The sequence below is a fragment of the Podarcis muralis genome, chromosome 3 (genome assembly GCF_964188315.1).
Source record: "Podarcis muralis chromosome 3, rPodMur119.hap1.1, whole genome shotgun sequence".
Classification (NCBI taxonomy): domain Eukaryota; kingdom Metazoa; phylum Chordata; class Lepidosauria; order Squamata; family Lacertidae; genus Podarcis; species Podarcis muralis.
In genome coordinates, this window is record NC_135657.1 from 57,338,638 (window position 1) to 57,363,493 (window position 24,856).

At 40.7% G+C, this 24,856-nt stretch overlaps 1 protein-coding gene across 3 annotated transcripts in view; it reads right to left on the reverse strand.

Annotated features, from left to right (window-relative positions):
• Window positions 1–24,856, reverse strand: part of SASH1 (SAM and SH3 domain containing 1) — a 548,281-nt gene that overhangs the window by 326,870 nt on the left and 196,555 nt on the right. The window lies entirely within an intron of this gene.

The window sequence follows — 24,856 nt, forward strand, 5'->3', positions numbered from 1 at the left end:
GGTTTACACATTCTATAGGGGCACACCTTTACAGACAAGAAGTGAGTGAGTGAGTGAGTGAGTGAGTTATTTAGCTAGCTATAGGATTTTTATACTGCCCTTCATCAATAATTCCAGGGCTTTTTACAACATACTCAAACAATAAAATACAATAAGCAGTTGAACAATCAAAACAGAAATAAAACAGCAATTAAAACAGCAGCAAATCATCAACTGGAGTGAGTTGTCTCTGCATGTGATATCAGCCTTGACAAATTTCATGGTACAATTTCCAGCACTCACAGAAACAGCCATGAATGATTATCTAACACATTTCATTGTTCCCATGGAAACAGATGTGGGAGTGATTCCATGTTATTCTCTTTATAGGAGCACATGGGACACACACACACACACACACACACACACACGATACTAAGATCCAATTCTGTTTTCTCAGCAACATCAGCTACAGTTTGAACAACAACAAAATACACCTGTAGTTAAGTTTTACTAATGTAAGTGAGCCCTGGTCTAGGATATTCTTCTGCATGCAGTTAGGTGCCTTGGCTTCAAATATTCTATTTGCCAACTATCTTTCCAAACAAAAGAATACATTATATGAGAATTTTACAAAGACTCTTCCTTAGAAATAATAAAAAAGGAATGGAAATCTATTTGCTTCTGTAAAATGCAGTTTAATGTTGCTCAGAAGTCTCTTCCTTTGTGTTCTCAAATGCAAGCCACTGTCTGATGATAAACTCAGATAACTTTAAGAAATAAACAATGCAAAAGGCATTAAAAATTTGACCAAAGTTGTCCATCATTAGCAAGTGATGTTACCATTCATCACTTACAATGTTTTATGTCTAGCTTACATGATATTTGAATCATGGAATTTTCTCTTTTAAATGGATAAAGTAACTGTATTTAGATAATAATTTTGTTTTGCCAGTTGAATGGAATCAAAGGATTCTCCACAGCATATTTAGCCTATTAGAAGAAACGTTTTTGTGTCAAAAAGCTTTTTACTCTAACATAAAATAGATGTGCTTATTTAGTATATACTTTCTAAAGTGCTTTAAATCTCTCTTCTTCTTTTTGGTCTAGTAACCAAAAAACCCAAACAAACCCCAATTATTTTGAATCATAAAAGAATTTCAGTTTTAAGACAGAATGATACATCTCATGCGGCAGTTATATGATTCTGTTTCTTTTCCTCATTACAGAAGAGGGAGAAAGATGAATTCAAACTGTTACCACGTGCTCTGCCATGATTAGCGTTTCACTGGGCCTCCATAGTGCCCTTAACAGGCCAGGGTTAAGTCATTTCCAGCAGATGGAGTTAACCACTCTTCCACAGGGAGCTTTTAGGCATGAAATTACCAGATCAATGTAGGCACACAGTACAATATATTTTTAACTTGCAAAGTATGTTTGGTGGGTCCATCTGTCTTAGTTTCCTACTTGACTTTTCCTACCCAGCTCTATTTCTGAAGACCAACGCCATTCTTCAGCAGCCATTTTATAAACATTACTTTGTCTCCAGTCATTACATTACTTCGATCACGTAAAATAATGGGTGGTGGTTTACTTAGATGTATTTGTTTCCATGATGCTTTCAGATTTCTTTTCAAAGCATCATAAATAAAGGCTACAAACAATTAGGCCCTAATCAACAAAAGCTATTAGATATTATTTTAACACCGAGTGTTCTTTTCTATATTGATTCCGTATTTTGTCTTATAAATGCTTCAGAGAGTTCACCATTTCCAGCAGCTAGGATAGCTTGTTCCTACTTCCCTGCTATGATTTACCCCTCAGATTGTTAGCAAACTACTGCAGCTGCTTAGTGTGGAAGGGATGATAGTTGAAAGCACATGCTTTGCATGGGAAGTCCCAGGTTCAGTCCCTAGTATCTTAAGTTTTATTTTTTATTTTTTATAATAATATTTTATTAGGATTTTTCCTAGTATCTTAAGTTTTAAAAGGGTCAGGTTGCAGGAGAAGGTGATGTGAAAGTCTGGAGAGGCGAACCAAACTCATAAAAGCACAATGGAATAAAGGCAGAACTGTTGCAGGCTGTAGAACACAAGTCTCTTTCTGTTCATTGTCCTGGGGGAGTCCTAAACCACTAAAGGAAGCAATTCCCTTCAGGCAGTATTAGCATTTGTTTATGAAACATCTGAGAAGATCCCTGAAATTACTACACAATGCTGATGAAGGGAGGGAAGCCCAATGAGCAGCAGTACACCAGAATGTTCATATACAAGGAAGCTATTCTACAAGCAAGAATTAATTTTTTGGTTTCTTAATTACAGCAGAATACTATATCTACTTAGAAGCAAGTCCTATTTACTTCAGTAGGGCTTGCTCCCAAGTAAGTGAGGTTAGGACTAGAGCATTAGCCATCCATTTTTGCTCAAGGGTATCAAAGATTATATATTTTCATCACTCAGACTTGCATTCCGAGGAAAGATTTGTGGGCTTTCTCTTTTAATCTTAAAACCATTCAATATATGGCAAGTTCAGTTTTTCGTATTCCCATCCCAACCATTTTTAAAACAGGTTGCACCCTAAGCAGTTTTAAAGCATCCCATTTCTTTACAAAGATTACCAAATCTATTTCTCTCCTGAAACTGACACAATGCCTGGCCGCCTGTCAAATATTCCTGCCTTCCTAAGCTGTTTGGGCTTTTCTCTCAGCTAAAATAACAAGAAGCGGAGGTACAAAGTTTCTGCAAGGCTAACAGAAGGTCTGACATAGGTGTGCATGCCTTGCTATTAACTCTTTTGAAACTATGAACCTTAGTACAGCAGGTTAAGGGGACACAGTCTCTCCTAATAAAAAGGCTTAAATAAATCCACACTAGGGATTAGTTTGCTTTATGGACATAGCAGAGAAAATGTCACACACTATCAAATGCTCTGTTCTGTAAAGCCAACTAACATTAATTAAACTGCTGGCCCACAAACTCAGGTTTTGCTTTGAAACGTGGCAATTGTAACAAAATTATCTACTTTATGGTGTCCATTCTTTTAAATATTCCCAATATGAAATGAATCCACACACTTGACAAAATCACCATATTCACGGGTTGCAAAGTTGGAACATTTCAGTGAAGGAGACCACACACATGGGGCAGTGTTTGCTGCACAGTACTTGCATATATTTCCTCCCCTGCTTCCCATTGCCATTTCTGCAATGCATCTTATGCAGAATACACCAAAGTAAAGGTAGGAAGAACCACTTTCTGATCTTGACTTTTCCCTGGACTTGGCTTTGTGAGGATGGAATGTGGAAGCAGGAAGCAGCAGGAGGTATTAATTAATTAACCAGGATTAATTATCAGGCAGGGACATGGGTGGCGCTGTGGTCTAAACCACAGAGCCTAGGGCTTGCCAATCAGAAGATCGGCGGTTCGAATCCCCGTGACTGGGTGAGCTCCCGCTGTTCGGACCCTGCTCCTGCCCACCTAGCAGTTCGAAAGCATGTCAAGTGCAAGTAGATAAATAGGTACCACTCTGGCGGGAAGGTAAATGGCATTTCCGTGCACTGCTCTGGCTCGCCAGAAGCAGCTTAGTCATGCTGGCCACATGACCCGGAAGCTGTACGCTGGCTCCCTCGGCCTATAGAGCGAGATGAGCACCGCAACCCCAGAGTTGTCCACGACTGGACCTAATGGTCAGGGGTACCTTTACCTTTACTTTTAATTAGCAGGCAGCAGAAAACAGTGAATGCAGGAGGCAAATATTCAGTCTTTAATCCTGGTACCAAGACAAAAATATTATCAAAAGAACTTTCCGTTAAGGTCTATTTTTAAAATAAAGAGCTTTCTTATTTACTGAAAATGTATACGAACATAAATCTCCATACACTTTCCCTTTCTCTTACTCACTGACCTTTACATTAAATTACCCTTAATAGTAAATTAAATTATTATTGTGTGGGGTGGCGGAAGATGTCTTTATGTTAACCTCCATGCCCCACTGCACTGGAATGGATTTAGAGGAATCTATCCTTGACTAATAAATTACCCTGTTAATTTTAAACAAAACACTACAATAGAGTACTATGAGAACCCAAGATTGGAGAATACAATATTGCCTAATTAAGTCTGTATTGAGTATCACCGTCTCTGCCATGAACCCTGCCCATAATGTATTATTATTATGTTGACAAGACATTACTGAACTTATATTTAAAGGCAGATTCAGATCCAAAGTTGCTTGATCTTACAATGCCAATTATGTAAAATATCTGCCTATCTCTATTTTAACATCCTTTTAGGCAGCAATCTTATGCACATTTACTAGGGAGTGTAACTTAATAAAATGGGATTCCATTTAGACATGTCTAGGATTGCACAGGGTTAGTTTCTTTATTGGCACATGATCAATTTGCATATTGGCTTTAGAGTTCCACTTATTCATTAAACGTTATTCCTCATAAAGTTCATTATGAAGCGGCCACACTTGTAACTTGTGTTCCCTGGCAGAACAGCATGCTTGTGTGTTTTTCAAAGAAGTAACTATGAAAAGATTGCCAATGGGAGGGGTAAGGATTCACATATGCCAGCCTTTTTTCAACCAGATCTTTTGGAGTCTAACTCCCATCAGTCCAAGCAAACACATCTGTGATGCCTGGAGCTGATGAGAGTTGAACTCCAATATATCTGAATGTTACCAGGTTGGAGACTATGATATTATAATGGGTACTTGTCTTTCTCCTGTACTTCTTTCCTGCAACCACTGGAGAAAGGCAGGGATTCTCCCCTGGTGTGTTGGGACTTGTTAGCAGATCTGGTTCCACCCTCTTAGGGAGATGGTGGTCATGGCAAGAACAAATTTTGGTTGTCTTCCAAAACAAGAAGGGGCACTGTCACTTTACTGAAAAGAAAAGAAAAACCAGCCGCTAATAAGAAAGGGAAACCAGAAAGATTGAAGCTAGGGAACTACTGGTAATCTATTCCCTTCCCCCAGGGAAAAGAGCTAGGGCTATAAGCAGCATTTTTATTCTCAGGATTTTCTGGTGAGAACAGTGGCAGCAGACACCAGAAGTTAGTTGTTTGCACCTCCCCAGCAGTCAGCAGCCCATTTGTCCAATAGGTAGCCCTGGAAGTGGTTGTGATCTAAAAGCACTGAGCAACTCAGAATCAATGTCCTGTTAAATGCTGATTGGTGCTGCCTGCAAACTCCTTTTTGGCCCACCCACAACTTCAACTGCACCACATTTGGGACAGGTGGGTGGTGGCTTGCCAAAATGTCCTGAAGGTTCAGAGGAAGTTTAGCTGGCCTAGTTAGATCAACGCCTGAAGTCTTCCCATTCCAGCCTTAGAGTGACCCAAGATAGAACTGGCAAGCATGTATCTGGAGAAAAAGAAGGAAGGAAAAGGAGACAAGTAGCTGAAGAGGACAGATGAAATAGAAGATGAGTGTCTAACCTGTGATATTTCTTTAGAAATATTCCCCTATTTTTTAATATATTTTTTTACAACCATAAAGACTAGACATTAGTTTTCCAAGAGGAAAAGCTGAGAATACAAAGTGCTGAATACAAGACAATGAATATATTAGATATAAAAATTGGTACTTGCATGGCATACAGCTAGATGATTATATTATCCCTCTCTTTTCATCACTGATGCCAACTTTGCTTTATCAGCCATACCATTATCTAGTAAAAGTTGTACCAAGGAGAAGAAGCAGGGAAATTGCCAAGCATTGTGCTTCCTTTTCAGTTTTCTCCTTCCTTCCCACCATTCTCTTGCAGCACAGTTGGGAGAAAAAGGCTGAAGAGGTACCTTTGGATCAAGAGAATTCTCTGACCCAAGGCTGGATGAACTGAAACTTTTGCAGAGAATGTGGGAAATAACGGACAGCATGACAATGTTTTTCTTGCTAAGTCCTTGATCAAAGCTCCCTTCAGTGTTCTCAAGGGTCCGAACGCCATATTTGCCTTAACTGGAATGGGAGATTACAATCTCTTATTGATTTTTCAAGACTGTGAGCACTTCACAGAAAGGACAGCCTTTTAAATTTGCTTCCATGCTTTATTTTGGAGCACTTAATTGTGTAAAACAGATACAGCAGATAGAGCCATATTTGTCATTGGGATTTAAGACACACACATCTCAATCACATCATTCTGCCATCTTTTTCTGTATTTATAGATTTCCTGAAAAATATAGCATTAAAAATTCCCTGGATTAGACAGTGTCACTAAATTATGTCCACTTACCACTTTTCTTGGACTTTAAATGAATCTAGACAGAGGAATTAAAAGTCCACCTTTAAGGAAAAAAATCACTGTGTGGGTAGTGCGAAACTCCAGAAAGAGCAACAAAAAGCACTCATTTCAGTAGGCTTGCCTTAAGGAAAGTTTAAAAATAATAGACACAATCTGGCCAGTTATCCGTTTCTAAGTCCCTTTGATTTGCCAAGGCAACAGGCTTAAATTCTACTCTCTAGCATTTAGACTGGGCAATAAATCCTACTGCTTACTTCTGAGTAAAATCACAAAGGATTGTGCAATTAACCATGAATCTAACTCTGATTAGAATCAGAACTGAAGGCTTTAATCTTGGCTGAATCATGCAATCGAAGTTATATTTATATATTTCATATGGGATACAGAAACAATATTATTCTTAACATGCAGTAATTTTCTGTGAAATATGTATAATTACTGCATAAATTTAGATAAGATGTCTTCTCAAAAGGATTATTACCAGCAGTCATGCATAGTAACTAGCACCCCTGTAGCATAATAAAAGCCTGAACAAGTCAAACAATCATATCTTTTTCATACCGTTCTGGGGTATTTTTTTTTAGTTGGAAAGAAAGAATTAGTGATCCATAATGTCTGAGTCCTAGTTGATTTTTTTTTTTTTTTACTAATCATTATTGCTCTTCAAAAGAGATGAGGGATTATACAAATAGGGCAGCCTCAGCATGGAAGTGTTCATATCACATTCTATGTATGTGGTGAACAGTGAGAATAGAGCAAATTTCCACTTTTCCATTCCTTAATTGTTCTGTGCACTTGCTCTGCCCTGTGTGCCACTCCTCCTGGTTTACAGTTAAATTAGGAAAATTTCTAAATTTATTGGAGTACATCCTGGAACTAGAGAGTGGGCAGTTTACCACAATTTCTGGTGCCTTTGATTGCTTCCTCTGCTTTATGGGTGTGGGGGGCAGTCTTGATGCACCGAAGATTTTTTGTGCAGCATTTTACTGGTGCATAAAGGTACTTCTGTACATTGGTCAAACACCTGGCAAAAAGATCTTGATTCAGCCATATGTACCATCACTTCAAGGGTGATTTGCTGCAGTGCTTAATCAACACTTGCGTGCTGAGGTCCCCCAAAACACTCTTACCCCAATAACTCACACACCACACATGAATTTTTGTTTAAGGTTTTTGGCATAATTTTGGCCACAACTTTATTAACATACAAATTGTGAGTGGTTGCTTAGGCATTGGTTATGACTATCTGCCCCCCCCCCCCGCCTTGGGGACAGCACTGGCTCCCGGATCCCAGCGAAAGCCAGTGTGGAGGAACAAGATCAGGGATAACTGGAGCTGCGGCACAGACCCTCAGCTTCTCCCCGCATGCTCCTAGGGGCTTACACAGCCCAAACCCGATTCCAGGGGTTTGGACGAAAGGATGGTAAGCCCCTGAATTCCTTTAACGGAATTCCCATGCAACAGCAGCATTGGAGGGGCAGGCACAGCCAATCCATACCCCTCCACCAACCAATTTAAACCAATGCCTAACCGCCAACCTTACAAGTTGTGATGATTTGCTACGCAGTAGGCAAAAACCAAAAGGCACACACTAATCAGCCAATTGGAAAAATTCCTACCAGGCCCCTGCACCAATGCGGATGACCCCAAACCAGGCATAGCAAGGTCAAAGTGCAAGCCCAAACAAGGACGGGCGGGCGGGTGATCCGATGTCCACAGCGAAAGAGAAAGTAGCTTGCTGTGGACTCTGCTTAAATATCCTCTGATCCCACCCCTAAATTGGCAACATCAAATTTGCCCCAGCAACACCAACCACCAACCAACGCCAGGCCGCTTAATTCCAACCTGCCTATTTACTACAGGGTGCTTTGACCAGCCCCATCCGCAACACGTGCTCTCCTTTAGTGAGAACACGCTACACAAGTAACACAAATGGGGAAAGGCAGAAATTAGTTGACAGCTCTTACAAACAATGCATGCATACTGTTCTGTACAAAATTTGGAAATAAAAAGATGAAAAAATGAAATGAAAAGATAAAAGTTTAGAAACACTGGAACTCCAAAACCTAGTGGAAATTTTGATTGAGGTTTACTGGGAAGAAATCATGCAAAGCAAATCATACCCTGGTAAACATCTGAGTTGTATACTCATGGGCTAATTTCATGCTTATTTCTTGGGTGATAAAATAAGGAAGACATGCAAACATTAATGTTTGGAGATATTTTGTCTGCAATGGCCACCAGATGAAGTCAAAGCAAGACTTCAAAAAGTAGCATTTTGCTGACATATCTCTTTGGAGATTTTCATATTGAGGGTATTTTTGGACAAATGACTCTTTATGCAGAAAATTATATGATAAGCAGATTGTGCACAGTCTTTTACCACCTGAGAAATAAATGTACAAATTGACTTTGATGATGGCAGTTTCACACATTCTGGCTATCAAGTGATCATTGCAATCATCATATAAAAAGGTAACATGTGATCTCACCCTAAGTCTGAAAGCATTTTAGTTCAGATTATGGTTGCTATAAATAAAGACCAAATAAAGCTTTTCTCTAGACTTGCTTCTGTTCTGCTGCTTGTCAGGCAAGACAGCATATGTTCTGCAAATGATGTGGAAATAAAAGAACAATAAAATAAAAGGTTATAGTCCATTTGTTTAAAACTAAAGCTTCCCATTTGTAGTCAGCTTCATTCTGGGAAGGAGAAAAATGCTCAGAGCTGATTTTTTTTTTTTAATGGACCAAGATAACAAATATTTTTGTATGATCTAAATCACTAACAGTTAATCACTTCATATTACTATCATTGTATTTTTCCTCAACCTCATTAAATACAATTTAAGACTTTAGAAATCAAACCCTGGGTGAACCTAAAAATATGTCTGCAGGATGAAGATGGATGATGACCTCAGTTGCTGCTCTATTAGTTTGTTTGCATGTTGGATGTTTTTGTGATTATAGTTACTTTGAGATTTAACAGTAGGAGGCTAATGGAAATGTTGTTTGCTGCCATGGCAGACTAAATCAGTGGGGGAAGAGAAAGAAATGTGTTTACACTTGAAGATGTCACATAAAGCAGCTGGAGGCTCCCACTTCCAGACCTGCACATTCCTTGAAGAACTCATCTGCATTATTACACACTCCTTCACACTTAGAAATCTATTAATTTTCTATTAGTTGCATTGATTTTATGGCAGATTTGTAATTTCTGTAATAATTTACAGAGTACTGTAGAAATTAACTATGTTCCGTAGAAAGATAAGCATTACTGAGAAATAGAACTCTGCACGAGTTATTGAACACATCATTGACCGTCTGGCTTCTCTGCTTCAAAAAATTCTACATTAATTACAGCAGAACTGATTGGTGGATTTTGCCTCCCTGCGAAAAATTCTGACTGTGCCACCCACCATGATCCTCCAGATTCAACTCTATGCTAGGGATAAACATACAGTTTAATGTATGACATGTCGGATTTTGAAGTGGAGGTTAAAAGAAAAAGACAACTACATATATTAACAATCTGCTGTGCTTTAAAAATAATTGTGAAATACTTAACTTGACTACGTAATACTTTACTTTATGAAAATATTTTATATTCCCTGCATTGCACCTTGCATCTCTGCTGAGATAGGAAGTTGTACAAATCATCACATCTGTTCCGTAAACCAATTTAGATGGAGTACCTCTGCTTAACAAAATGCGCTGTATGTTTCCCTTTTACACCTGTCAGGATCTTGGTGACCCACTGCACCTGGTCTGTCTCCCATCAGGCTTCAGTTATGGAGGGGAAGGGAGAGAACAGCACATCAACTAGTTTCATATTCCCTGTGATGTTTTGAAATTCTGTTTCCTAATTTGCAACCCCCTAAACCACCCTCAGGGAAATTTGAAAGGTAGTGTGTGATATAGGGCTGGAGAAAACTCCTGTCTGAAACCCTGGAGAGCTTCGACATTATCAGTGTGGTTACGGTACTAAGTAGATGGACCAATTGTCTACACTTTACTAGGTCATACAGTCCTGATTTTTATTTTTATTTTAAAGTCCAATTGGGTTCACACAACATATTGGCCAGTAGCTGTTAAGAAATGTTGGCACCTATTGTAACAGTGTACTAACAGTGTTCTAGTTTTTATTAATCAATTTATATATTTATAGGTTTTTACGGTAAAGGGTTGTGTATAGTTCTTTATAGAGACAGTGTGGGGTACTGCTTAGAGTGTTGGGCTAGAGTGACTTTGGGATAGTCATAGCATGAATGAGGATAAAATGGGGAGGAGGAAAGCTACATACACTACCTTGAGTTCCTCAGAGTAAAGGTATATTTAAATATTATAATAAATACAGTTAAAAACCCTGTATTAATTCCCAAAATATATCTACAAGTTATGGTTTATACTCCACAAATAAGGAGTTAATGCCTAAGTGGCAGGGTTAGCCATGACTTCCCAGGATAAACTGAGACTCCTGGGCCTTTTGTTTCCAAGGCTGGAAGAATACACATATCTATATTGAAAGGCTGCACAATTTTCCTGTGCATCTTGTCTGCATAAAGTAATGGCTTTCTTTACATGTATAGATGTTCTGTGCAATACTGAATTTTCAATAACCTTTGGATACCAGTGACAACACTGGCATGAAGGTGAACTTGATGGATGGATTAGGAGATAAGTTCTGGTTCAACTCATCTCCTTGGTGCTTTCATCAGTTTACAGAGAGATTGTAATGAGTTCCATAGAGGCACTGCTAGCACACACAGCATGCCTTTTCATTTCTGTTGCTAGGTTTTTCATCTCACAACCAATTTTATCATTTATGCCATTACATGGAGGGAGCATAACTTAGTGACTGCAAATATTTCTGGGAGTGCATTTTCATATTTCTTGCATAAAGATTGTATAATCCCCCACTTAAGGAAGCATTTTGTCTAAATAAGTAGAACTTGCTTGTAAATATGAGTGTGTTGTACCTGATTCATTGCTAATAAAATGTATTGTTTTTTTAAAAAAAGCACCCTCGTTTTTCCAGTGACTCTGCAAAGAAGCCAACAAGAAAAAACAACTCATTTATAAACATTATTTGATATTGTGATCCTATTTGACACAAAAACTTGCCTATGGAGGACAAAATCACAAATAGGGGTCAACATAAAATAGATAATTTCTCCACTGCTTTTGCAGCTATACAGCCCCTGAATTACACAATGCAAGGTATATGAATTATTGGCAGGAAATAAATAGAGACTGGGAATGGATGGATGGAGGATCAGCAAACTTTGTTGGAACTCTAACAATTCTAGGATTGGAATCACATTTTTATCAGTGCAGTTGCATGCACTGAAAAAAATGTCTTTTATCACTTTTAACAACACAGAGCCTAAAGGCAAAGAGCAAACATAACCAACCATTAAAGACTCAAAAAAGTCAGTGACATGACATTTGTCTGAATTAAAAAATCCACAAAATTCAGCACCTATTCCAGAATATACCACCACAGGTCAAAAAAGTGGAAACAGCCGGTGCTAGAGAAGAAGTGCATGATCACATGGCAGTCCAAAGATGGGAGCCTGACTAGCACAGGCAGAAGACCATGGCATGACTAACAGGTGGCACACCTACTACATTCGCCTCCTATAGGTACCGTCTTGCACATGCAGAAAGATTAACATATTTCCTGGCACAAATGTGCTTTAAAAAACAAACAAACCACAAGCTTAGAGTTTCCTCAAAAACAGACAACAGGGTGTTTGGTGACTCAATGAAATGCTGTGTGTGTTGTATTAGATTTGGGATAAGAGAATACTCAGTTTTGACAGACTGTGCTGACCTTGCAGAATAGAGGGCAGTAAACCAAACAGCACAAAATGTGACACACGCAGCCACAAAAGGAGGTCACACAGAATGTCTATGGATCATAGACCAGATAGATAGCTGAACAAAGGAAGATGTTCCATATTCATTACTGTTGGCTAGGAAAGCTGATGATGACACATTTAGCAGGGCAGCAGACAATAGCACTCTCTCTTGTGCTTTCTCTCTGCAGGAAAACAGGCTTTAGTCTGGAAAGTTTTCCTTCTGTTAAACAGTTTGCAGGGATTCTGCACGTACAGTACAAGCCAGTTAATACCTTTCATACAAAGTCTGTTCATTAATAAAATATGTAAAGAATTTTCTATAGTCATACATTAAGTATCCAGTTAACCAGCAGCACTGACTACAACAGTATCCTTATACAGATGAATATTTGCCCCAAAGGAGCACTGTCAAAGCTACTGCTGTGTCTAATCTCTGAAAATTTGTGAAGTGTGAATGCATTTGATGGTCTTGTTTCTGGGCTGCAATGTACTCTGCCTACTTTCCTCATCCCTTGTAGCCTCCATCTTGTTGATCAATAGCAAATGAACCTCACATTTATAAAAGGGTTTATAGTGTTCAAAATGAGTAGCAGCTGCAATTACTGCGGTTTTGAAGTAACAGTAATTACAACAATGTTATAATGTTTTAAAACATTATGTGGGTTAATTGTTTTACCAATGTGAAGATGCTATGTCATCAAAAACTGTTTTGTAAATTACCATTGGAAACAATGTTATATTTCATTTAAAAGCTTGTTGGAACAAAGACAAAATACAGTATGTGATTACTGTCTTTGTACTTTTCTGCTTTTCATTTCAGCCTGACCTCACTTTTAGCAATCTTTCCATGTATGCATGTCCATGTAATTCAGGATAACACTTCATGTATCTGATGAATTAGATTGTAGTTGACAAAAACTTGTAGGTTTCCAAAGAGCCTCACACAGATTGTACAGGATCCAGGCTTTATCTCCTGCAAATGGAAGGGCTCCTTCCATCCATGAAAGTCTTTTGATCCCCTGGTAGAATGGAGAAAGAAGTGATTCTGCTGATTCCTCTTCCCACTGCAATTCCTTATCTACCCAAACTGCTCTGGGAGGTTAGGGAACACTCTGGAATAACAGTAGAGGAAGCTTTCTCTCTTGTTCCCAAATGAAAATTAGTCTGAGACAAGAAAGGCCACATAAATGAATGAATAGATGGATGGGCTTATAGAACTTCCATTAGCCTTTTCCAGGCATGTTGGGTGTGATGCCTGGAACCTTCTGTTCTATAGCAGGAGCTTCCTGAGTGGAGCTCTGCTTAGGGGATATTACTGCCTGTGGCAGCAAACTCTAAATCTAACCCAGTATCTTGTAATCCTTATAATATCCACATTAGGCTATTTAATTAATCCCATATTGCAGATGTGAGGTTTAGGCTAAGAGAAAATGCATTTATGTGAATGCACAAATGATGAGTCCATGGGTGTGAGAAGCACTCATGAAAGCCTTGCCCACTATATCCCTATATGCATCTCCCAACCCTACCTGTTGTGTCCATTTTGAGTGGAGAAGGTGGGCAGGGAGCTTTTACTTGCATTTGCTTGAATAGTAGAACACCTCACACAAGTAGAACACCTCATGCAATCACTGATTTCAGTGATTCAGAAGCATTTCTGAAATCATTGTAAAAATAAAGTGTGGGGAAATGGTATCTGTTACCTATACCTGCAATGTATCTTAAAAGGTGAGATTTCTAATCTGTATAGATCAGAATCTCTGATGTTGTACATATGGTTGGAATCTGTCTGTGTCGAGAGACAATGGAGTGCACCTTTGGGGGGTGAAGTCAAACCACTGCATTAGCGGCACTAAAGTGATCTGCTTGGGCGGTGTATGGAGGTCCTGGGCTGCCCAGACGACAAGCCCCACCTCTCAGCCTCACTGATGTGGTCCATAGGAAAGCAGTGCAATATGTTTGACACCAGCTTAGCTGCAGGAGTTGCTGGAAGGAGGTATACAAGGTGGCATCCAACCATCTTAGGAACTCTACTCTGGATCTGTGTAGGGTTTACTCCTTAGCCTTTTCTTCTCTCAAAGATATGCCACAAGGCAGTGGAGTTTTAGGACCAGAGTTTTCCTTCTTCCCAGGTTAACAACCCCCATCTGCCCCTCACTTCCCTCTATAGTATGTGCAGACGCCGCCTTCTTGACCATTATACTCACTACTGGTCTTGTCTGCTAAATCCACCAGAGCTTGTCTTCACATGCAGGGGAAGTCCCTAACTCACCAAGGATTTGATACCCATCAGCTACTGGTTTAGCCAGCCAATCAAAGCCATTCTTGGAGTGTGGCCGCTGTGCATGCTGGCAGCCTCTAGGAGCCAAAGGGGTGGGAGTTGAGTGTGTGGTGGGGACCAAAGGTGGACAAACTACCCCAGAAGGAACATGGTGTGTCCTCCAGCAGAGGTACAACCCCTCCCTCTACACCACACACCCCTTATGCTGTACATATGCTCAATCATATTTCCCTAGAATATTTGCCATACAGCAAATCAGGTAAGTGACCCATGTAAAGTGTTGCCAATTGCTGGGATCAGGTGACCATCTTAGGCATCTTCCATGGTCTTACTAAAAGAGTACTTTTAATGCCTGGAATGGAATTTCATATATGCAAGGCATGCATGCTTTGGATGTTGGTGAAGTTTCTCAAGTTTGTGCTTGGATATTAACTTTGGGGGCTTGTAAAGGCCACTTATTATTGGTAAGGAAGCCTATACCAAATCCAGAAATTGCAAATATATATTACTTTGCTTTCTGCAGCTGTTGCTCTGTGGTGGATTTCTTAGCCACACATTTAATAAAGAGCAATAAAGCCATTCTGTCAAAACTCTTGAGGCAGCAAAATTGACAAACTTGACAAAGATGGAAAAAAAACTGCAACCTAGAAACGACTTACTCTTGGGTAGGGTCACAAGAGTCTCATTGAAGTTTCCAGGACTGCTGCAGAACATATGGTTTGTGGACTGCAGCCATTAAATGCTAACATTTACTTCTCCAACTAAAGAAAACAGATAATAAAATAAAAAGCCAACAATCTTCTGTGGTGAAGTATCCTATATATCAGATCCATAGAAGTTCCACATCTGTTGTATATACAAGCATTGCTTCTGAAAATTATATGACTGTGTTCCTAAAGAGTTGTTACCTGCTTCCTCTTCCTGGAGCAACACATTCAAGCCAGTTTGTCAACATTGAGGTCAGTTATCATTGGTGTATCTCAGGTTGTTTTTTATAAATGCCTGTTTTGTTTTTTCAAATGTACAAACTAAGAAGGCAGGGGAGTGAAGCAGCAACCAAATGTTAGTTCCCATACCAACTGTAACATCTGTATCAGCTCTCTGGCCAGGATCCAGAGGGAAGTGTGGGACGATTCTGCACTCACATCCAAAAAGTTGTTCATTTGGAAGGTGTCTTTGAACTTCAGCAAATTTTAAGAAATATACACATCCACTGTCAGTGCTGAACAACAGACTGGGTGGAATGGGGGTTACAAGTCAGTTTTCCCAAGCAAGTCCCAACTCAACCCAAGGAGGAAGCCTTTATGGTAAGAGAAATCCAACGGTCAGCCCTTGTGTGCTATAATTTCAGAGCCCACAAACCTTGTATACTGCACAGGGCACTCATCCCAGTGGCTCACCACATGAAACAACAGCACACAGACCCAAGAGTTCCTCATTTTAGCCCTGACAGCTCCTAACACTGACACATTAGATTAGGGCCACTTCTCATGTTACTCACATTGTTATATATTGAGATCCATGCTGGTATATGAGGATGTGTATGTCTAGTGTTGTGAGAAAAGACTCAACTTGTATTCCCTCTCCCAGGAGACACACTTTCATTATGAACTTAGCATCTCCATAAGCTTCACACCACAAAATGCACGTGGTTTCGCACACTTGTGAGTTTGTGTATATAAAAACATACTATGAGTAAAAGTCAACATTCCTGTGTTCTTGAGGTAACTTGAACTGAAATTGTCTAGTCTGACAACTAGATTTTCAAAGAGTTAACATCACAACTTTTGTAACACCTACACATTCTTTTTTAGCGTATCCACTTAAGAGACTGCTGGGACAAGTTCAAGTTTCCAAGCAGAGATAAGAGAAATGTGCCCAAACAATTTACAATACACACAAAGACGATGGATGGGAGACAAAGACTGAACTGAACAGAGTAGCGATGACCAAGTGAGATCTAGGAGAGCTAAAGAGAAATGATTTATAACCTAAGCTCATGAAAGCTGCTGCTTGATAGCTCAGGCAATCAGTGATAGGGCTTTGCACAAACCCTGAGACAGACATGCTATCAACAGCCAAAGGGATTTAGGGCAGCAGGAACTGCTGCTGTCTATTATTTGTTGTTTCTAAGGAACTGGAAGGGCAAAGAATTATCAACCTAGTGCATGAAAGAAATAAAGTTGAACAGTGAAATCTTATTTTCAAGGTATTTGATTTAGCCAGATCCTCAAAAGAATACTTTTCACCAAAAGTTCTTTACAGCCGAACCTGACAGCACAAGGGGCTTACAAATATCTGGACCAGTATCTTTAGTAACCTGACCTTATATTAAGCTTCTGCGACTTTCCTTTTTGTTTTTTTTTAGCTAACAAGCTACCATGATGGTTTCATGCAAATCATTCAGCCCTTGTTCTGTACAGTTTGCAGTTGTACTTCCAGTATTTTGCCTTTTAAAATCTGCCCCTAAACTGAACTTTGCTTTTAGAACCATTAAAATGAATAGGAATTGCATTGCTGTTAAATGCTTCAAAGATTTGTGTCATTTTATGTTAACAGAGAATGGTGTTCTAGGGGCAGAAAAACCTTCTAATTTATTTCTTATAATTTATTTATAAATTGTTTTCCTAAGCAATATATTTAAAGCATTTACTATTTCACAGCTGAGTGTAGGAGCTGCTCGACAGTAGAATGGACTCCCTCAGAAGGTGGTGGACTTTCTTTCATTGGCGGTTTTTTAATCCATCTATCAAGAATGCTCTAGCCGTGATTCATGAATTACAGGGGGTTGGACTAAATGATCCTTAGGGTCCCTTTCAACTCTACAGTTCTATGATGCTATGGTCATTTTTTGTGACGTTTTCCTGCAGTACTAGTATTTGCTTTGGCTCTGCAACTGTGTCTCCCAAATCCCAACTACAAAAGCAATGCAGGCAGATTTGGACCTTAGCATGGACCTCCATCCTGAAGCAATCTCTCTTTGCAGAGATTTGGAGTTTTAATAACCTGCAAGCTAAGCAATACATCTCATTTTTAAGATGACAGAAAAAATGAAAGCACCACTATATAAAGGAAGAACCAGGTTTGGGAGGGGGAGGAGGGGAGCTGGAATTTGCTGAGAGAGTCTGTCTTCCAGTCCAGGACTATTTCACCCAACATACTCCAGTTATGCTGCTTGCAGGGATTTTGTGATTCCCAAGGGGATGGGGGTGGCACTGTGGTCTAAGCCACCTAACCTCTTGGGTTGCCGATTGTAAGGTCGGCAGTTTGAATCCATGTGACAGGGTGAGCTCCCGTTGCTCCTGCCAGTCTAGCAGTTTGAAAGCATATGGGCAAGAACAGATAAATAGGTACTGCTGTGGCAGGAAGGTAAACGGTGTTTCCATGCACTGTTAGTCATGCTGGCCCCATAACCCAGAAAAGTTGTCTGCGGACAAACACCGGCTCCCTTGGCCTGAAAGTGGAGATGAGCGGTGCACCCCATAGTCAAATTGGACTGAACCATCCAGGGGTCCTTTCCCTTTCCCTGTGCTTCCCAGGAACTGGTATTTAGAGACATACTTCCTCCATTACTGGAGGGTAGTCAGGGCCAGCCCAAGACGGTTTGGCACCTGAGGCAAAACACAGAATGGTGCCCCACTCCTCATCAAGGAAGAAGGGATGAGTGAAGATCTACATCAGCAACAAGTGTGTGTGTGTGTGTGTGTGTGTGTGTGTGTGTGTGTGTGTGAAAATAATGATCTACATCAGGATCTGATGCCCCTGTCGATCCTGCTACCAGAGGTGGTCGCCTCACCTTGCCTCATGGATGGGCCGGCCCTGAGGGTAGTAAATAACCATCTTTAGTTGAAAAATGTCACATGGTTGTACAGCACATACCCGTAATGTCAACATTTCTCATGTTCTGTTGAATATATTTTTGAAGCTAAATGTGATATAGTATATTTCTTTAAAATTACATCCTCTTATTTTGCTTTTATCTTATTCTACTTGTTCAGTGACCAAGAAGAATGAGTTAAAAAAAACCAAAACCTTTCACAAAGCATTGGTATGGAGATAGTAATAAACCATTTACACATTTACAGGAATAGTACTTGGAGGTCTCTTATTGCCCATCACAGGTGGTGCATGTTGTGCAGGAGATGAAAGCTCCCTTGTCTGCTCTTTAAGAATACATATTTAAAGTGCAGCTGGTGTATCTCCCTCTTAATTTAATTCCTTTTTACGATACACATGTGAGAGAGCTATCTATTTAAAGTCATTCCCATTAGTTCAGGATTGTTGAATATCAGATACTGTTGCAAAACAGTTTATCTTTTCAGTTTTAACAAAAATACAGATGACAAAGCCTCAGGAAGGTATAGTACAGGTAGGATATGTTTATACCAATAGAAGACATTGTGGGTTTGAAGATGCGGGCTTTCCACATGGAACACAACAAAGAGCACACCTAGTAGATCAGGATGTTTCATATAGACTGCCAAGACAGAACTAAACTTTATTTCTCATGCTCCCTACCAACACTTCCATATGCTTGTGATGGTTCATGGTAAGATTTAATAGTTTATTCACATATTTAAAACCAATGGGAGGAATTCAGCATCACACTAAGGCAGTCATTCCTTCAGGACAAGCATTTCAGCTTGTGAGATGGAACAATCCCCCACTCTCTTCTAAGACTGGCCCAAGACATTTTGGCGCCTCAGGTGAACTGCAAAATGCTCCCCTCCCCACAGGGAAGAAGGTGTAAGTGAAGATCTACATCAGGATCTATTATCCCTGTGGATCCTGCCACCTGAGGCAGTAACCTCACTTGGCCTCATGGGTGGGTGGTCCTGCTCTCTTCCCCATCAAATGCTGTTCCAGAGTTTCTCCTGACTCCCCTAGAGCAGGGGTCGGCAAACTATGGCCCCTGGGCCGAATCAAGCCTGCCAGGGTTCTAAATCTGGCCTGCCCAGCCATTTAAGAACCCGCCGCAAAGCCGAGACTCCCGGCGATGGCGACGGAAGAGGCCAAGTGGCTGTGGCTCTGCCAATCAAATGTCACGCCTGGTTTACCTCAGCGTGGGGACGTCTCAGCCAATCAAACGCCACACCTGGATAACCTCAGCATGGTGTGGGGATGTCTCTGCCAATCAAACGCTGTGCCGCACTGAGGTAAATCAGGCGCACCATTTGATTGGCAGAGCCACCACCGCTCAGCCTCTTTCTCCCGTCACCGTCACCGTTGCCGCCCTGGTTCTCCTGTGGCTGCTGCTGCTCTGTGTCCCCCATGAGGGGGGCAGCAGCGGAGTTCCTGGAGGACAGCTGGCCCGGGCTAGGGCTCAGCGGAACCACTGCCGCCACACTTCCATTGCCAGCCGATGTGACGGTGGAGGACGATGAAGCCGGCGGCGAAGTGGCCCAGATAGCGGCCTTCACCTCTGGGGAGCAGGAGGATGAAGGGGCGGAAATGCCCGCACAGGGTGGCAGCTGCAGGTGAGGCACCAGCTTGTCCTTGTCCATCTCCGTGCTCCTTGAAGAGGTGCACTGGGCAGTGTGCGCCACTCTTGGCCAGCTCCTGCAGGCTCCCGACTTCTGAGGCTCCCAGCTCCCGCGAGCGTGCCAGCCCACTTTCCAAAACTTCCCGTCTGGTCCCCCCAACAGTATCTGAAGGACAGTGAACCGGTCCCCTATTTAAAAAGTTTGAGGATCCCTGCCCTAGAGCAAATTTGAGGGTACAGAGGCCAGAGAAGGAGGGTGGGAGGAGTCCTATTGCACATGTGGAAGTACTTGCTTCGGGTTTCCACTGATGGCATGTATTAGCTGAATCCCATTCATCATGTTGTGCATTTAAAGCCAGTAAATGATAAAGGGTAATTCCATGCAAATTTCAACCTACACTCATTTTTTAAAAATAAATAAATAATATGTCCCCTATCACTTAAAGATAATTTTCCAAAGTTTCATTATGTGGTAACAAATAATGCTTTCAAAATAGAATTGTACACATGAGCAAAAGAGCCAGAAGCTTGACATCTGAGAGTCAAAATGAATAGGAAACTGAACATTATAACAAGCTATGTATAATTAAAATTAATGACATTTGTAACCACATACATATCCATGGCCAAAACAAGGATGTATTGCTGAAAGCAATTCTTTGTAAAGCAGAACAAATGCCCCCCAACTCACTTCATAGGAGTTTGAATTTTTCATGACAAGTTACTTATTATCATGAAAAAAAGAGAATTTGGCCCAAGCTTTAAAAAATAACCCTTCTTCAAGATTCATAAATGCCTGATGAATTTATCTTTAAGGTATTCAGAGTGGTTATGGCTTAGATTCATCCTCCCCCCATGTATGGTTAGTAACAATGGATAATATAAAAGTGAAAAGTCTGGTTTGTAAGAGAAAACATTGGAAACAGAATACTCTGTGTGGTTTTCCACAAGGTATTAAATTTGTAAGAATTAAACCTCTAATCTAATGATGCAGTAAAACCATTTCCTAATTGCTATGTGCCTAAAGAGTCTCTAAATAGTAGTTCAATCCTTAACTTGTCTTTAAGAGTCCATTACTATTAGACCTTTTAACAAAGGATAAACATACAAAACAGAGGGCAATAAAAATCTCACTTATCCTGAATTCTCCCATTCATTTCCATCTGTTTACTGAATATGTCAGCCCCTGCTCCTCCAAATTGCTATAAAATGTGTGCTTTCCTTCTACAACCCAAACTCAGAAAGAAGGAAACACAGTCAAGATGGAGGATGGGTAAACAAATGCTTACTTATTTCAGACAAGTAGCTGTGTTGGGGCTGGTTTAGTTCTTTTGTTCGTGGCGCCCACCCTGTGGAATGCCCTCCCATCAGATACCAAAGAGATGAGTAATTATATTATAAGTAATTATATAATCTTTAGGAGTTATCTTGAAGCATTCTCAGTTGAATTTCTCAATCCAGATATGTATAGGAAAACTGTGCTGGAAGCTGTCCAGAGTGGCTGGCACAACCCAGTCTGATTGGCAGGGTACAAATAAATCATCATCATCATTAATAAGCCGACAAGATAGGAAATGATGATGATATTTGTACCCTACCCATCTGGCTGGCTTTCCCGTGCCACTCTGGGCAGCTCCAAACAGAATATTAAAAACACAATAAAACATCAAACATTAAAAACTTCCCTAAACAGGGGTCTCTTCAGATGTCTTCTAAAAGTCAGATAGTTGTTTATTTCCTTGACATCTGATGGGAGGGCGTTCCACAGGGTGGGCGCCACTACCAAGAAGGCCCTCTGCCTGGTTCCCTGTAACTTCGCTTCTCGTAGTGAGGGAACTGTCAGAAGACCCTCAGAGGAGGACCTCGGTGTCCAGGCTGAACAATGGGGGTGGAGACACTCCTTCAGACATTCCAAGGCCATTGAACTTTAGAGGTCAGCACCAACACTTTGAATTGTGCTCGGAAATGTACTGGGGGCCAATGTAGGTCTTTTAGGACCAGTGTTATATTGTCTTGGCAGCTAATATTCAGGAATGCAAAACATACCTATATTCTGAAATATGCTGAATATCAGGGTGTCCCATGAAAATTTGCTGCCTGAGACGAATGGCAAGATGGTGCTCCCCTCCACATTCCATGTACAGATACTGACTGGACAGGCAGCTGAATTTTACTTCACTACTGGCAACAGGATGGTGCCCTCTACACCACACCTGAAGGAGCAGACTTGTTTAGGGAACGCAGGGCACGCCATGTGGCATATACCGTACATATCTATCCTTCAACAACAACAACAACAAAAAGAATGGGGTGGGGCTCAGAAGTAACAAACAGGGGGGTGCACCTGCTGTTATCTAGCATCTGCTGCTTGAGGCAGTCACCCCACTGCCAGGTGCAGAGCCGAATGTGGTGGCTGTGTGGCTTTAATGCCTGGCAGCTCTTCCTCCACCTCCTCTTGGTGTTGCCACTGGTGGGAAGCTGCTTTGACTCTCCTTCCCCTCTGCAACAGGAGGAGGAGGAGGAGTTGGCCACTGGAGCTGTGTCACAGTCCGCTCCATGCTTCGTCCCCATGCTTTTTGGACATGGAGGCAGCCCCCTACCTCAAAAATGGGGGGGGGGGGGGCTCAGCCTCCAGAAGCTGGTGCCCCTCGCTCCTACAAATGATCTCAATGACTGAACTGAGATATAAGGGCTCAGGTGGTCCTTAAGATATCCTGGGCCAAAGGAACTAGAAATCTGTGCATGCCTCACATATACCATCTGGTTTGTAACTTTTTTCAGAATAAGGGCCACATTCCCTTCCAGGAACTACATGCCAGGGGTGAGCAGGGTCAGGCAAAAGTGGACAGAGCAAAGAATGTAAACTTTACCTTTGTACACTAGCCTAATTTCTACACACTCTCACACACCCTATCCTTCACAAGAGGCATTATTAGAGTTAAAAGACACATTCCAGTCAGGCAAAAACACTCAAGAAGGGGGAGAAGGGTCAGTAGGGGGAGCAGCTTTGGGATAGATAGACAATTTCCAGCTTTTGCGGCTATAGCTTGGCTTATTTCTGAGGCAATTTGAGATGGGGCACTCACACATCAGGTGCACTGAGTCTACATGCAATTTATGAACTGACCTGGACCCTGCAGTCATCATCTGAGGCCCTTCTTTGTGAGTCTCCTCCACAAGAGATGGCAACATAAGAGCGGGTCTTTTCTGTGCTGGCTCCCTGCTTCTGGAATGCTCTCCCCAGGAAAGTTTGCCTGGTGACTTCATTAGAAGTCTTTAGGTGCCTGGTGAAAACACCCCTCTTCTCCCAAGGTCTTTGGCTAACTAAACTATCTATAGTGTTTTAAACTGGGGGGGGGGGGGGCAACAGGGGTTATTCTTTGTGTTTGTTACTATGTTGTTGTTTTTTGTGTTTTGTATTGTAAACCACCCTGTGATCCGTGGATGAAGAGCACTATAGAAAATGAATGAATGAATAAACTTACACCAGACACAGAGGCTGGAAGAAATGGGCAGACATCATATGTTTGTAACTTTCTGTCATAGGTGCCCTTGCCTTCACCCATGAATCCATGCATTCATGTATGCAAAGTGGGTAGAGATGAGGGGGAAAACATGACCATATTGAGCCCTGTCAAGATCCTCTACACACAAGCATTGCATTCATAATGCAAGTAGATTGTGCCACAGTGTCATCAGGAATAGAGATGATGTAGTTTTATATGTACAAAGATTAATTAATTAATTGTGACAGAAAGTAAGCAAAGGTGATGAAAAGTCTCTTATTACGGTCATCAAATGTTCTGATTTCCTGCTTGGCTAAAATGAAGCTCAAATTATCTTCAAGATGCCAATTCTCTAACTCTAGAGTAGTTTTTGATTGGTTCTCATTTGCTTTATGAAATAATTTCTGTTATGACTGCCTGTGACAAGACCACTTTAGATATTACATTAATGCGGATAAGTATTTCCGCAATAATGGAAGGCTTTGCTTGAATCACTCACGAAATAGGAAAATTCCCTCTTTCCATGAGAAAGGTCTGTCTCTTGTTTTCTTCCCTATATCAGAAAAGATTTTTGGGGAATAACACAAACACTGAATACTAAAGTTGTAATTTATTTAAAAAATATTATTACATTTATTTATTAAATTTATTAAAACTCGGGGCATACACCACATTTTAAACAAATTGCAATACAAAAATTGCATTAAAACATATTGTTTTACTGATTGATTATAATACTTAGGATAAAATATTAACCTTAATGTCTATGGGTTGCATTTAGTGTTAGTCTTTCTCAGAGTAAACCCACTGAAAATATGGAACATAGGGCCATTTATTTCAGTGGGTCTACTTTGAGTAAAACTTAGCTGAATGCAACCCAATCCTTCCAGGCTATGGACAGCAGCCATACCATTGGTATTAAGTTCCAAATGGTAAAGGAAATATCAGTATTTTAAAATGTATGTTAAACTACAGCAAATTATTTTTAATAACTGTGATAGTGTTAATAAAAGGTTGTATCCATAGTTTGTCATGCACAGAAAAGACCCACTGAAACTGAAGGATGCAACTAACTAAACTTCATTCATTTCAATGTGCCTGCTCTCAGTAGAACTTAGTTGGATACCATCTAAAATTTCTATGCATTCTGTGAAGTCTGCACATGGGATACTCTCACTGGAGGAAGATGGTGGTTGTCTTTACTGATTCCCCCTTTCTACTCAAAGCTCTCCGTGCCCCCTTAGTAACCTGCTCCAGAGGACTGGGGTGTGTGTGTCTTATGGAATAGGTGTGGTTGGTGGGACTTGCAGGGAAAGGAGAATCAGAAAAAGCACATTGTGGTCTCCCCACTTCCTCCAGCATGAGCCTCCACTGAATTGCAGTCCCTTATGTAAACAAAAATGTGAGCTCTGGACCTAGACGTCTAAGTATAACGATATTTGAATATGCATATTTTTGTTTTTCTCTTGCTTTTTGCTTGCCCTGAAAGCTCCGTCT